Genomic DNA, 14,732 nt, shown 5'->3' on the forward strand with positions numbered 1-14,732 from the left:
CATCTGACCATTGACCCAGTCATGAGTCAGGCCACCGTCTCGGGTACGAGTCTGGCACCCTCGGGCACAGAGGCCTGTTTGGCATCCCAGCATGCTCACTGTTTAATTCTCCCTCTGTTGGTACAAGTCTCAGTGGGCATAGTGGACCGAGCGAGCCACATAAGGTAAATTATGTGGCTCTGGTTCTTCCACTGAATTATTTACGTAACGCTCTGTTCAAGGCCTTGATGTCCGCCTTGGAAACACATTAGCAGAGCAGCCATCCAATGTCTCAAATCCCACGGCGCTGACATTCCGATGGGCAGACAGACAAGATATATAGCTCGCTGGATGACGGTAGAAGCGCAGCAAAAAACTCGTGTGGGAAGTGGTGTGGGGAGTGCCCTGGTGAAGGCAGGATTGCTGTTTTAAACAGGCCATCAGAGACGGTCTAACGGGAAGGGTGAAATAGAGCAGAGACCTGGAGGAAATGAGGGAGCCGCAATTGCCAGTCCTCCGGTCAAAACCACTGGGTACGATGGTCTATTTTAAATCCCCTGCACCACTCATCAAATTTTATTCCTCAGTCAAAGCATGCGAAAACTTTTCAGGAAGTTCCAAAGAACTTTCCCTCTGAAGGAAAATGCAGTAGCGGGCCTGCTTTAAAAGTGCCGAGGAATGAACCGCCCCTCTGGCTGTAAACCTAATGCCTGCAATTGACTGGGTACCCACCACAGGTAGTAAAATAAATACACCACATTGCACGGACACAGACACAGCGCAGTCGTGAAGGCAGAGCCAGCAGACAGCAGTCAGGGTCTCGTGGAAAGAAATTCGAGGTGTCAGCAAGCCAGTTATGAGCTGTGTGACCACAGGCAAGCCACTTAAAAATCTCTGCATCGCGGGTTCTCCACACGATAAAGTGGGGTGACATCGGCCTGGAGCGGGGTAGAGGGAGGTGCAGAGCCACGACGGATGGAAGATGCTGCTGCGTTGAGATCATTTCCTTGAGAAGGTCTCGTGCTGTGTGTGGGAGACTCCGAGCTGGGAAGCCTAGGGTCTTTGCACTTGAGCTTCTGACAACACGGAGGGTACACTGATGTGGGGAGAGCCGTGGCTGAGATGTGTTTGAGGGACACAGGGGGACCTTTGAGGGGGGCATGAGGTGGGGTTCCCACCCTGGAAATTCTACCTGCTGAACGACAAGTTAAAATAGCCTTTTAAGTGTGTGGTCAAACTCAAGGGGGTCCTCCTGGTGCAAATCTGTGCTGTGCTGATGGCCGTTCTGTATCAGAGGCTCTTCTGTCCCTATGACCCAGGATCCTGCAGAACTGAGCTGCGGAGGGGGCATGAGGAAGGCCCCAGGAATAGAGCTGGGACTGAGACCGTTAAAGAAATGCCACTCCCTTGTAAAGAAAGTGGATGAGTGAAGGAAATACTCCCCCACGATGGAGACCAGGGGGTACCCGGGATAAAACGGGGGCTGCCCTGAGGCTGGGAAGTGATGGACCAAGCAGATTCACGTGTTCACCTTGCTCTCATGCCCAGACATGTGATCATGGCACACACACAACCTCCTAGTGCCCCCCTCCCAACACAAATGACCGTCCATGACTTCACAGGATTTCAAAGAACACACTCAACCTAAGACGGGAAATAACTCAAGCCAGATAAACCACATCAAGAGGGACGGGTATTGAGGACGGAGCAAACTGAAGAAGTATATACAAAAGAGGTCTTCATGTTTGGAAACAATATTAAATTGACATGTTTAATGTGTTTAAAGAAAACAGATTTTCGAGTAAAGCCATTAAAAAGAATGAGACAATCTCAAAGATTAGGCATATTTGGAAAAGCAAATAGAACTTTCAAAATGAAGCATTCCATGCGTTGAACTTCATTCTCAATGGACGGATTAAATTGAAGATCTGAAATACCTGAGCAGAGACTGGGAGACTGCAAGGCAGACATCAATAAACCACCTGATATTCAACAGAGAGAGACTCGAAAAGGGGAAATAGGAAGAAACGTTTAAAGAGAATGGAGGAGAGTGTTAGACAAACCATCTACACGTAAAGACGACTTCTAGAAATAAAGTTATTTCTACTCTTGAGAAAGAAGGAACGAAGAGGAGAAAAGAGGGCGAAAGCAAGGGAGGAAGACAGAGCAAAGTGGAAAGAGGCACGACCGAACATAACGGCAAAGAATTTTCCAGAAAGACCGTGAATCATCCTTGCTGACAGCTTAATAAACCCGAGTCCAGATACATAGAGATGAATTTACATCAAGATTAATCAATGGAGAGCCCGATGGAGAGTTTGAAGGAAAAGGAGAATGTCGAAGAAGCACCCAGATTACCTGCCACAATAGCTTATATTCCAGCAGCAACCGCCAACGCCGAAGGAAAGGGCACCCTGTCTTTCGAGAGTTACGTTCACCTTTTCACCTGTGAAGCCATGGTGCAGCAAGGAAGGGAGGAGACGTTGTAGAACAATTAACCCTGAGAGCGTTTATCTCCCTGAAGAAATTTCTAACACATTTCTTTCAGAGGGAAGGAAAAAACGATTGTTGAGCAAAGCAAGCAGGAACCCTGTGAGTAAACCTAAACTGATGTCGGCTGTGCGGGGTCACAGTGACGTGCGGTTTCCGGGGCTTTGGTGTGGTTCATTAATCAGTAAGACAGATGTCTAAGACGCCTCCTAGCCCACACGGCTGTGATTCACCAGGTCGATGCCGCAACGGGAAAACCCAGGCATGGGCACACACCTTGTGCCAGGACAGGGTTTCAGAGAGAAACGATGCCCTGAACTTTCTCCTCCTCAAACCAAAACCCCACGGGGTGAAGAACCGGCAGACAGGTGGCCGACGGCCCCGTCACTCTCATCTCTGGATGCTGGATGCTCTTGCCCTCGGTGGGGACGATGCGCAACCTCCCACAACCACTCAAGAGAATTTCCTGGGGGCATGTGGAGGGACTGGGCCTCCTGGCTTTCAGCCTTGTCCACAAAGTTTATCACCCCGAAGTTTCTTCCTCAGATTTGGGGCCCTTTGAGGGGCTTATCTCGGCAAATTGCTCTAAGGGGGTATTGTGGTGACCTGCAAAATCAGCTTTAGGCTCCTTTGGTAACTGTGGTGCTTCTCTTCTGCCATCTGCTCTTCCCAACCTCAACTCCCGGCTCTGGGATGTACCCTCAAGCCCAGCTCTCTTCCACCCGCAAGCATGTGTGTGAACACACACACAGGCATGTGGTGCATGTGCACGCATGACCACGTGTGCACAGGGGCAAGCACGCACACGCACTCACACCCAACAATCCGGTCTGGTTTCCTCCATCGCCGACCTTCCTTCCCCCATCCAGGTCTTTACCTCTGACCCCACAGAGCCTGTTGTCCTCTATAAGACCGACCCCACATACGCTTTTTGGCCCATCCTGCCTGGGGGGGGTTGTTACAGACTAAATGTTTGTGTCCCCCAAATTCACATGTTGAAACCCTAACGCTCTGTGTGGCTGTGTGCAGAGACAGGGTCTTCAAAAAGTAATTCATGTAAATGGAGGCCGTGACAGTGGGTCCTGATTCCGTACGCCGAGTGTCCCTGTAAGAAGAGGCAGCAGAGCCCTCCCTCCCTCCCTCCCTCTCTGGGCGCACGTACTAGGGAAAGGCCACGTGAGTCACAGCGAGAAGGTGCCCGTCTGCCACCCAAGGGAGAGTCCCCATCAGAAACCAACCCTGCTGACTCGTTGCTCTCAGGCTTCCAGCCTCCAGAGCTGTGAGACGTGTGTGTGTTTTATCACAGCAGCCCCAGCCGAGGAGTCGTGAGAGCCCATCTGGGTGCTTGAGGCATCCTGGGCCTGCCACCCTCCCCACACCAACTGCTCTGCATGTCACTTGTCTAGTTACTTATTTGTCCCCTGTGTCCTTAAAGTGACTTAAGGGCTAGCCTTGTGTTTTATTGACTTTGCATCTTCTGCACACGGCAGGATTCCAAGAACAGAGTGCTCAGAAAACATTCAATGAGGGAGCAAACTTCCCGTGGTCAGGACAGCCGTCTGGCTGAGGGGCTCTGGCGCAAAGACGGGGGTGTCCACGGAAAGATGCAATCGTGTCTGCTTCTGATCCGCTACCAAGCCTCCCACGTGTTAACCATGGTCTCCCCTCTGACTGGCGTTCGACGCGTTCCTTGGCTTCTCTGTCTTCCAAGATAAGCATTTATCTGGATACTTATTTTCAAATAAGATAAAAACCGGTATTTCAAGCATAAGCCTTCTGACTCATGCAGAGAATTCTGCATATTTCCAAAATCATTCATCAAATCCACTGGCTTGAGATGAGAATGAAGACCCCCAGTTAGGACCCTCTGCTTGTCATCAATGTACTTACCCTGCAGGGTATATAAGACACAGCAGAAATCAAAGTGGACATGGACACGGAGTGGACATGGATGCTGAGTGGTCATGGAAGCTGTGTGGACATGGATGCTGAGTGGACATGCAGATCCTTGGGACATCTTGGATGTCGAGGTGTGTCCTCAGACACCACTGTCACTGGAAAGCCATTTTTTGTAGTTTTAGTCTAGACAATTCTTTCTAGTATGTTCACTTGAAAACCTTCTATTCCCCCTCCTCCAAGGAAAAGCCATTGCTGCTTCCTTCTTGGCCCCCATTCAAAAACAATGAGCCTCCCTTTTGTTTTAAATGGCTCTAAAGGGGTTGCCCATCAAGCGGCTGGGCTGGTTGAACCTACGGCTGGCGAGCTGGGCCAGCGTGGCACCTAACCTGTCGGGTCTTCTTGCAAAAATCATTACACGTGGGTCCCTGTGTGGGCTTTCCAGTGGATCACACAGAATTGCACAATTAACAACATCGTTCAGCTTGCAGAGGGGCAGAAGAATGCACATTCTAAGATTTCTAAAAAATTTTTTTGGAGCTATAAAAACTTCTTTGGAAGAATGTTCCTTATTAGGAGAACAGCAAAGAAAAACCCCAAGTCTCGGGGGAGGTATTTGAAGCCCAAGTTCTGCAATGATTTTCAAGTTCAAAGTTGAGCTGCTCTGTTCTTGTTAATGATGCACTCCAGCCCCGGGCTCTGCAGGTGGCAGTGACGGCCCCATTAAAATGGAAGCACCTGTTTCCTTATTACAGTGTCATCTGCCAGACCCTCTCCACTTGGGGCGAGTCAATTAGTACGGGCAGCCATGGTTAAGGCCAGGATAACTCCAGTTTTCATCACGCCTGCTCCAAAGAGAGGAGGGGGCTGAGAGGGTGGGGGTCAGCGAGGCAGGCAGGTGCACCAGCCTTCTGCTCTGAGAAATACAGCTCCCTTTCAGGGGAAGCCTTTAAGGAAGCTCACGTGGTCTGGACCATCAACCCCGCGAGAACACAACTATATGTGGCTTGTCATAATAAGTCTCTTTTCAAACAGGCCCCTGTCTGGGATGGAAATAGCTGAGTCCCAGTGATTGCACCCCCACTTGGGGGCTGGGAACATCCTCGGAGAGCCTGGATTTGGGCTCTGAAATTGGCACCTCCAGCCATCCTGGGCCTGAGCCCTTGGCAGGGGAGTTTCTCCTCCTCTAGAGGCTTGTTGGGCCTTCCTCGGTGCTCATTCCCCAACAGCTGACTTTCCAGAGGCATCTAGCTCGGTCCTCTTTCTGCCCTCTGGCTCCCCGGGGTGAAACCCATGCCTTCAGCACCAGTTCCGCGGGTATGGGTGAGCCTGGCCCTGTGGGGCGCCCCCCAAGATAGCAAGACCCCAGGAAAACTCTTGCTTCCTTCTAAAGATTTGGCTGCGTTCCTCTTCGCCTCCCTCGGTAAATTCTAGAAGCCTGCCAGTGGTGTGGAAAGCCTTCAAGATTTCCGATCTCCTCCCAAGCCAGCTCACTGGTCTCGGGTGGCCTCACCTTCCCCCACCTGGATGGCCGTTCAGCACGGGCCTCAGCTTTTGGGGTCCTGCTTTCCCTTCCCCCCAGGCCTTCTCCTTCTTTCTCCTGACCCCCAAGTCTGGCCCTCTGAAGCCCTCCCTGGTCCTCCTGGGAAGCCAGTGTCTCTTCTCCACGAACCTCCATCAGCACGTGGGGCCTCTGGGCACCTACTTCCTGGTGCGGTGAGCATCTGTTTCCAGGGGTGACTCTGCCGCAGGAAACCCTCTTCACCTTTCAAGATGCAGCTCGATGGCCGCTCCTCTAAAACTTCCCCAAGACCCCCTGGTCCCCGTCTGCTTGGACTGCATGTTTCGTGTAGGAAACACCATGGACTGCGGGCTTCAACAGCAGGCATTCGCTTCCCAGAGATCTCCAGGCAGGAAGACCAGGATCGAGGCAGATTCCGCGCCTGGCGAGGGCTTACTTCCTGGCTCGCAGACGGCTGCCTTCTGGCTGGGCCTGCAGGTCCACCTTTTGGGGCAAAGGGGGTTCATCCCTGCAGAGGTCAAGGCCAGGTCATGAGTAGACCTCAGTGTGAAGCTAGACGTTTGAGTTCAGCATGAAACCAGGAAGGATGGTAGATGCAATTAAGACGAGGGAGGTGGAGTCGGGAGCCCCCTTTGAGCTTCGCCCTCCAGCTGGGCAGCAGGACCACTTCCATCCCATCCAGGCTCTGTGCATGGGACTGACCCCAACAGGTGCCGGCCCCAGAGTCGAAGCCCTGCAGTGGGGGAGCTGCAGCCCCACAGCCAGGCCTGCATGGCCTTCCTACCAGCCCCTAAGGAGGAGGACTCCTTGGGCAAGGCACTGGGACCTCCTGGGCCCTGCTCATCCTTGTCTGTGCCGAGAAAGCACATGAAAAATTCCTTGGCTCCCTTCCCAGACTATCTGACGAGCAGTTGGCTCAGGCAGTGGCTGGGGCTTCGAGAGGGCCTCTTGAAACTGCCCAGAGGGAGAGCAAGTGGGGTGCATCTCGCAGCTCAGGAAAGGAGGTTTCAGAGGAAAATGTGGCATCAACCCTCGCAGGATGCCCTGCCCCCCACCACGCGCATATGTACACACACACAGACACACGTGCAATACACATGCACACACAGACACGCACAGCACATGCACGTTCACACACACCCACACACACGCATGCATGGCTGCATGACTGTTGATACTCTGGCTTCAGTGACACTGTCTGAGCTCCCCGCTCCCTTCCTCAATGGGACTCCTTTCCTGTATCCCTCTGAGGATGAGAGGCCCTGACTTTGCACGCCTTGTGGTGAGCTCAGGTGAGGCTGAGGGGTGCCCCCTCCAGCTGCGCCCCAGCCTCCCTTTGACCTTGGACAAGCCAGTAAAGCTCAGGGTTGGGGGGCTCTGAGGTGCTCCAACCAGAGGAGGCAGGAGAGGGTGAGGCCTCCCCACGGCCCCCTCCCCTTCCCTCCTTCTGTCTGCCCACAGCCAGAGAGCATCCTCATGGTGGAGCCTGACTCTCCCTGAACCCCCTGCAGGCTACTTCTAACTCTGAGCCTGAGGCGAGGTTCCAGGGGGGTCTCCTGGTCAGTATCCGGGGCTGCAGGTAGATGGGACCCCCAGGGCTCCTCCTGGAGGCTGCTCTGTCATCACACCCCAGGGGTCCCCTGGCAATGGCCACGACCCACATGGGTTCTCCCATCTCCTCCAGCCCCCATTCTTGCTTCTTCCCCACCTCCATCCCCCGCAGGCACACATGAACTCATGAAGTGCCAGCAGAAGGGAGGGAGGAGTGCCTGGGCCCATGGCTGCCTAGATGAGTCTTTCGCAGCTGCCTTTGCTCTGGGAAGGGGCCTGGCCCTTTCCCTGCTGGGTCTTTGCTGGAGGCCTGCTCCGTTCCCTCAGCCACTCAAACCAAACTTCAGTGTGTCCATCACTGGCCTATCTGTGAAGAAGGCTGCGGGAGACACGGAACCCTCCCAGCCTGGCTGTGGGAAGGGTCAGGAGGCTGGAGCTCAAGGTGGGTAATTCCCACCCAGTGAAGGACTCCCCACTGCCCTTCCAGAGAACCCAAAACTACTGTTCTGGGCCAAGACTTCTGGTTTTGTTTTTTGTTTTAAGTTTGAAGGAATAAGAGTTTGATATATGTATGTTTTGTGCTTACTTTTTACTTAATTTTTTCTCTCGGGATCATAAAGTGAAAGTATTTAAATTCATATTTCAGGAGATAAAAGAAGCCGAACATCTTTCATCCACTTTATGCATTTTTACTAATTTTTTTTTAACATTTTGTACTGGCATCCTGAAGGGTACAATTTCATGAGTCAGGAGAACAAATAACAGATAAAAATAAATGTAGTTCTCAGCAAAGGTGTGAGCTTTCCTTAGGGGTAAAAAAATAAATGCACAGCAGAGGCAGCACTGCCTCTGGACAGAAGCTGGAAGGGAGAGGGGTGAGGGGTGAGGGGTGAGTCAGCTGGCCCCTGAGGGACCATCCACCAGGGTAACTGGCCCCACCAAGGACATACTCCCCTGCAGAAAAGGAAAGGTGTTGTCAGGGTGTGTCTGCATGTTTTACAGCCTGAGAGTCTTGCTTTGGATGTTGGTGGGGACACTGGGAGATGCAGGACTTTGAGAGGTGAAGGTGATGTTGAAAATGATGATGAAGATGAAAATGATGTTGAAGATGACGATAAAGGTGATGATGAAGATGATGTTGAAAATGATGATGAAGATGAAGATGAAAATGATGTTGAAGAGGATGATAAAGATGATGAAGATAAAGATGATGATGAAGAGAAGATGTTGAAGATGACGATAAAGGTGATGATGAAGATGATGTTGAAAATGATGATGAAGATGAAAATGATGTTGAAGAGGATGATAAAGATGATGAAGATAAAGATGACGATGATGAAGATAATGATGAAGATGAAGATGATGATGAAGACAATGTTGAAGATGATGAAAATGATGTTGAAGAGGATGATAAAGATGTTGAAGATAAAGATGATGAAGTTAAAGATGATGAAGAGAAGATGTTGAAGATGACGATAAAGGTGATGATGAAGATGATGTTGAAGATGGTGATGAGGATGATGTTGAAAATGATGATGATGAAGAAGATGATGAAAATGATGTTGAAGATGATGATAAAGATGTTGAAGATGATGAAGATAAAGATGATGATGAAGATGATGAAGATGATGTTGAAGATGATGAAGATGAAGATGAAAATGATGTTGAAGAGGAAGATGTTGAAGATGACAATAAAGATGATGATGAAGATGATGAAGAGGAAGTTTATGAAGATGATGATGAAGATTATGATGAAGATGAGGAATGTGATGTTGAAGATGATGATGAAAATGATATTGAAGGTGATGTTGAAGATGATGATGAAAATGATGTTGAAGAAGATGATGATGATGAAGAAGATGAGGAAGATGATGTTGAAGATGATGAGGAAGATGAGGAAGAGGAAGAAGTTGAAGAAGATGATGATGATGATGAAGATGATCTTACTAATGGAGACCTTTTTATAGTGCACGTTGTAGTGTAGGCAATTGTGTGAGCATCTTGTGTACAATGATTCCACCACCCTGAGATTTAGCTCACTTATGGGTGAGTGGAAACAGGCATCCTTTCTTCATAGCATCACTGGATGTCAGGCCACGCATGGGCGGAACAGCCTGGAGAGTGAATGTGCAACACACAACAGCCATGGTCACCACGGTTGTGCTCCCAAGCCCAGCTCTGCCCAAAGTCCACCCCAAGGCTGTGAGCTTGGCATCCCTGGGCGATGCTGGCAGCCCAGACCCCACAGGGAGCGGCCATGGGGCCACGAGAAACACACATTCCTCTTCTCCTCTACCCAAGTCAGGGCAATCTGAGTCCTGGCTTAGAGCCCTTGCCCAGCCTTCCAGACCCTTCTGTGGGGCAGAGCTCCTCCAGACGTGGGTGTTGGGACCAAGAACACAGCAGCAGGTTCAGGATCAGTGATCGCAGCTGAGCTGGGCTGGGTCCATCCACCCTCCCATCTCTCCAAAAGCACCTTCGAGCTGGAGCCTGAGAGCAGGGTATTTGGAGATTAGTCCTAAAATCTCTTTAGTTTGGAGGGTTTCAGGGTGAAACACCACCTGTGGCTCCTGGTTCCTGAATTGAATGGCGAGATCTGGGCCACTGGTTCTCCTGGAATCTCATGGAAAGTGCCAGTGCCAACCAGTGTAGTGTCCGAGCTGGTCTTCCGGCCTCAGGATCAGATGTCTGTCCCTGGGTCCTCCTGTGTGGGATTCTAGATATGCCCAGGGGCTCAGATATGTCCCGTGGGACTCAGAGGGCCACCAGGGCCTGGAGCCAGGGTGGGGAGGCAGGGTGGGGAGAGGTTATCTCCAGGCTGATGGGGACGTCGGCGTGGGTAACAGGGGCGAGGGCGGCTCTGTGGAATTTCACGGTCCCCACAGGCTCCTCGTCAGGGACAGCCCATGCCTGACAGCTCCTCGGTGCCTTGCTGAGAGCGTGCTGACAAGAGAAACAGCCTAATAAGGTCACAGCAGACTTTGTAGCCTTATAACTGCTGGGAGATCAGTTACAGGAGGAAAGTCTGCCACTGCTTTCAGTGACCTTGTCCGTGGAAGAATCTGTCCCCTGGGAGCAATGTGCTGGCTGCCCCTGGACCACGGCCCACCCGGCCTCTTCCCAAGGCCAGCTGAGCTCCTGGGGGCTCAGAGGTAGACCCTTTAGCTCCGCTCCTCTGTGTGCCTGCAGCTTCACAGCTGTCACCTCCTGGCATCTGCTGGTGACTGGGGAGGGTTGCATTGCAGAAGGGGGGTGGGAGTGGGCAGGGGCTGGTGGGGGGCAGGAAGTACTGGGGGGTCCTGGGCTGGCAAGGAGGGTGGATCTGAGCCCCTCCCAGAGGCCATCCCAGGAGCGCGGATGGAGACGGAGTCAGCCAGCGGCTCTGACAGCGTTTCAGGGGGTGGGCACACTCGGAGGGGTGGCTGGAGGGAAGGGAAGACTCTGAGATGCGGACCTGGATGCACAGCAGCCATTGCCACCCCACCTGCAGTCCCGCACAGCCACCCCACTTGCGGTCCTTTTGTGGTTGCCGAGAATCCAGGCTCCTTTTCCTTTCTCGGGAGATGAAAGGGCTGAACCTGAGGACACAGAAGGTCTGGATTGTGGGGAGACGGTGGCCCAGCAGCTCCGCCCTGAGGATCAGACAACTGTCCCCCCAGCCACACCAGTGCCTCCTGCATCCTTCCTCGAGGCCCATAGCTATGCCTGGACCGTCCACTGGCCCAGAAAACAGAAGCCCTGCCTGCCAGGTCCTGGCCTCGGCCACAGCCCTTCTCCCGAGAGCAGCAGATGGAGAAGTTTAAAGGGCGTGAGGCTGGGAGGGGTGGGCGGGGCCAGGACAGCTCCCTGGCAGGACGCTGGCAGAGCTGACTGAGACCACACACAGGGCATCGCGTCCGCCCTGGTTTCGGATTTTCTGCCTGGCGCGTCGTGGGCTATGGGTGCCTGGTGAGTGGAGGTCCCTGCTGTGTCCCCCGGCTGGGCCTCCCTCCTCCCTGTCAGTCCCCGCGGAGGGAGCGGAGCTGTGGTGGTGCCCAGTGCCTGGCATGAGGAGTCGGTGTCCCTGGAGGCCGGGGAGCTGGCCCTGCTGCCTCAAGCGGGGCTGACACATGAGAGGCGAGTGGCCGCAGACACGAGGAGAGGGGACACGCGATGCAGATGGCTGCTCTCCACTCAGCGTCTCCTCCTGGAGACCGAGGTGTTGCTCTCCAAGCTCCTTTGCACAGGCCGGCCATGTGCAGCCCCCACTCCAGACCAGGACCGTGCACAGAAGAGTGGGGTTGACCTCTGACCCTTGACACTGCCCCCTAAGGGCCTCAGCTCTGGGGAGCTCAGAGGGCTGTGCCCAGGGCTGGGGTGGACCCTGAGGCGCCGCTGTCTCTGCTCCCCCAGACAGGAGCCTCGGACCCTGACAAAGCCCGTTTTGCCCCCTGCCCAGCCCCCTCCCACCCTGACATTCAGGCGTCACCTCCTCCTGGTGATGCCACGTGTTCATTCAGACGCGGGGGTGAGATGGTCTCCCCTCTCCTTTTTTTATTTTTTGCTTTTCAGGGCCACTCTCATGTCATATGGAGGTTCCCGGGCTAGGGCTGGAATCCAAACTGCACTGCAGGCCTAGGAGCTCGGCAACGCCTCAGCTCCTGGCAACACCGGATCCTTAACCCACTGAGGGAGGCCAGGGATCGAACCTGCAACCTGATGGTTCCCAGTCAGATTCATTTCCTCTGCACCACGATGGGAACTCCAAGAGCGTCTCCCTTTTGCCTGTTTGCTTCTGGTTCTGCTCAGGCTGTCACGAGGCCATGACCACAGACCGTGGGGCGCCGTGTGCTCTCGCGTGCGCTCTGCTCTTCCACGGAAACGGGCATCTCCAGCTGGGCGTGAGGGGCGAGTGAGCACTCAGAGGCGGGACCCACTCCCAGCCGACATGCGTCCCCACCACGCTGTACGCAGGTCTCAGCACCGCAGGACACGCAGGGGCTTGGGAGACGTGGCCCTGCCCGTGCAGAGGGGCTGTCACAGCCGGGGCCCAGCCATTCCTTCGGGTCTTCGGAGGCACAGGTGGTGTCAGTGGCTTGAGGCCACCCGTCCCCCTGGTTGGTTTGGAAGCTCTGTGACCACGCATAGCTGCCGAGGCTCCTGCCGGCCCCTGCCCAGGGACACACACGCTCTGCAGCAGTGGCCGAAGGGGTCCAAGTGCAGAGACCCCACGCCGTGGCGGTGCTGGCCCTGGATTCGCTTTCCAGGTGGACGTGCTCCCGTGCATGGCAGGGCTCCCAGGGGGGGCTCCCAGGCAGGGCCCCGCCAGCATCGGTCGCTCCCACCCAAGGACCTCCAGGTGCCTCTGAAAGGCAACTCTGCGGGGTTGGAGAGGGAGAGGCCAGGGAGGAGAGGCTGAACATGTGTCCAGTCTGAGAACAAATCAACGCGGTCATGCCAAAGCCACAGGACTGCTGGAAAGATGCTTTGTCAGAAGTCCAGGCCGTGGTTTTACAGATGGGCACTGCCGCCCCCGATCAGATGCCCACCGCTGACAGCCAGGGAGCGCCCTGTGGGCTGAACTCCGGTCAAGCTCTTTGCCCACTGGCTGCCCCCCACCCCCGGATGCCAGCTGGGCCAGAGACTGGCAGGGAGCCTTGTCCCTGGCAGGGCAAGTGTCTGACCCCCAGAGGTCACACAGCTGCCGAGCAGCAGATCTGGCTCAGACCCACAACCTCGGAGCCATCCTCTTCCCCACCCGTGGGTCTGCTCCGGCCTCTGGAGGAGTGACCGCCCCGGGGCCGGTGGCCGACACAGCAGGGAGATTCCCCAGGGGCCGGGCACTCACTCCCCTTCCCCGGTCAGGGTCCCTGGTCCTGGAGCAGAAGCACCCCCTCCCAACCCCGGCACCGCACTCTGGATGGAATAGTGTGCACACCTGTGCCAAAGTGTGCCTGACGGATTTGGGGACCTGGACACCCCGAGTGAGACACGAGGCTCCAAATCCTCTGTGCCTTGGTCACTCTGTGCCACAGCTTTCCTGGACTTGAGGCACTGTGAAAATGCCCAGAGCGCAGGCCCTGGTCCTGGGGAGGCCTTGCGGGGCGTCCATCCACCCACTTCCGGCTCCACTCGGCCTCCGGGGCCACCTGGACCCGAAGCAGCTGGGGGCGGGTGACATCAGCTCCCTGCACACACCCCAAGCCTCAGCTCATGCTCTCTGCTCGCTGCCACACAGCTCCTCGGAGACTCAGGAGCTGGCCAGGCCCAGGTCTCCGGCCCTTGGCGTGAATGCCTGACCTGGTCTCCCGGGCCCCTGGCCCTTGCCTGGAGCTCCCTCACTGTGACAGGGGCTGAGGAGAGATGAGGCAAGGGCCGCAGTCTGCTGCCCTGAGGCTGGATGGCTAAAAGCCAGCCCACTGCCCTGCGGGCAGCAGCTTAAGGACCACCCCCGGCACCAGCCGGGCACTCGCAACCGGGGGGACCGGGTGGAACCCTGGCGCGGGAGCCTTACCCTTTTGTGACCTTGGGTCTGTCTGCTCATCGCTTGCAGCCGGATTTCACCCGCGGGGTCCAGGGGCTGGTGACAAAGGACTAAATGGAGATGAGGATGAGGACAGTGACACGTACCGTGGGGCCCAGCACACGCCGTGGCAGCACCAGAGGAGCAGTGGACGGCAGGGGGCCAGGAGCCACAGCCAGTGGGGAGGGAGGGGAGCAGGAGGGACCTACCGCAGGGCGGTGGGGGCTCCAAGGGGGGCCATGCCGGGCCCATGGAGAGGAGGGGCAGGAGGCTTCCCCTGGGGGAGAAAGAGGACCTGATGCCCCCCTCAGAGGCATCCTCTGGTGCCAAATGCACCTTCCCTCCAGCCTCCACACTCTGCTCCGTGGACACAGTCGGCACCAGCTCACAGCGCATCCTTCCTGCCGACTTCTTCGGGTGTGCGCCCAGCATCCTCTGTTTCAGCACGGATGCTAGCAGGTGCACTCCCCCGGGCACCTGGAGCTTAGACGTCAGAGTCTCCTTTGAGGTAAATACGATCCTTGTTTTCTTCTTTCCTTTTTTCCCCTCAAGTTTAACGACCGCATCACACATCCTCACGGGACGGCACTAGAGTCTGTTTAAGCAGCAGCCCCTCCTTTCTCAGATGCCGCCTTTCCCCTCTTTTGTGCGGCCGTGAATCTGTCCGATCACATATGATTTGGCGCATGTGTAGGGATGTTTGTACAATCCATCCCTAGAAGCAGAAGCGCTGAGTCAAAGGGTAGACGCCCCAGCAATTTCACAAGCATCGCCAGCCTGTCAGAGGGGCTG

Source organism: Phacochoerus africanus, chromosome 7 (assembly GCF_016906955.1).
Source record: "Phacochoerus africanus isolate WHEZ1 chromosome 7, ROS_Pafr_v1, whole genome shotgun sequence".
In the NCBI taxonomy this organism is placed as follows: domain Eukaryota; kingdom Metazoa; phylum Chordata; class Mammalia; order Artiodactyla; family Suidae; genus Phacochoerus; species Phacochoerus africanus.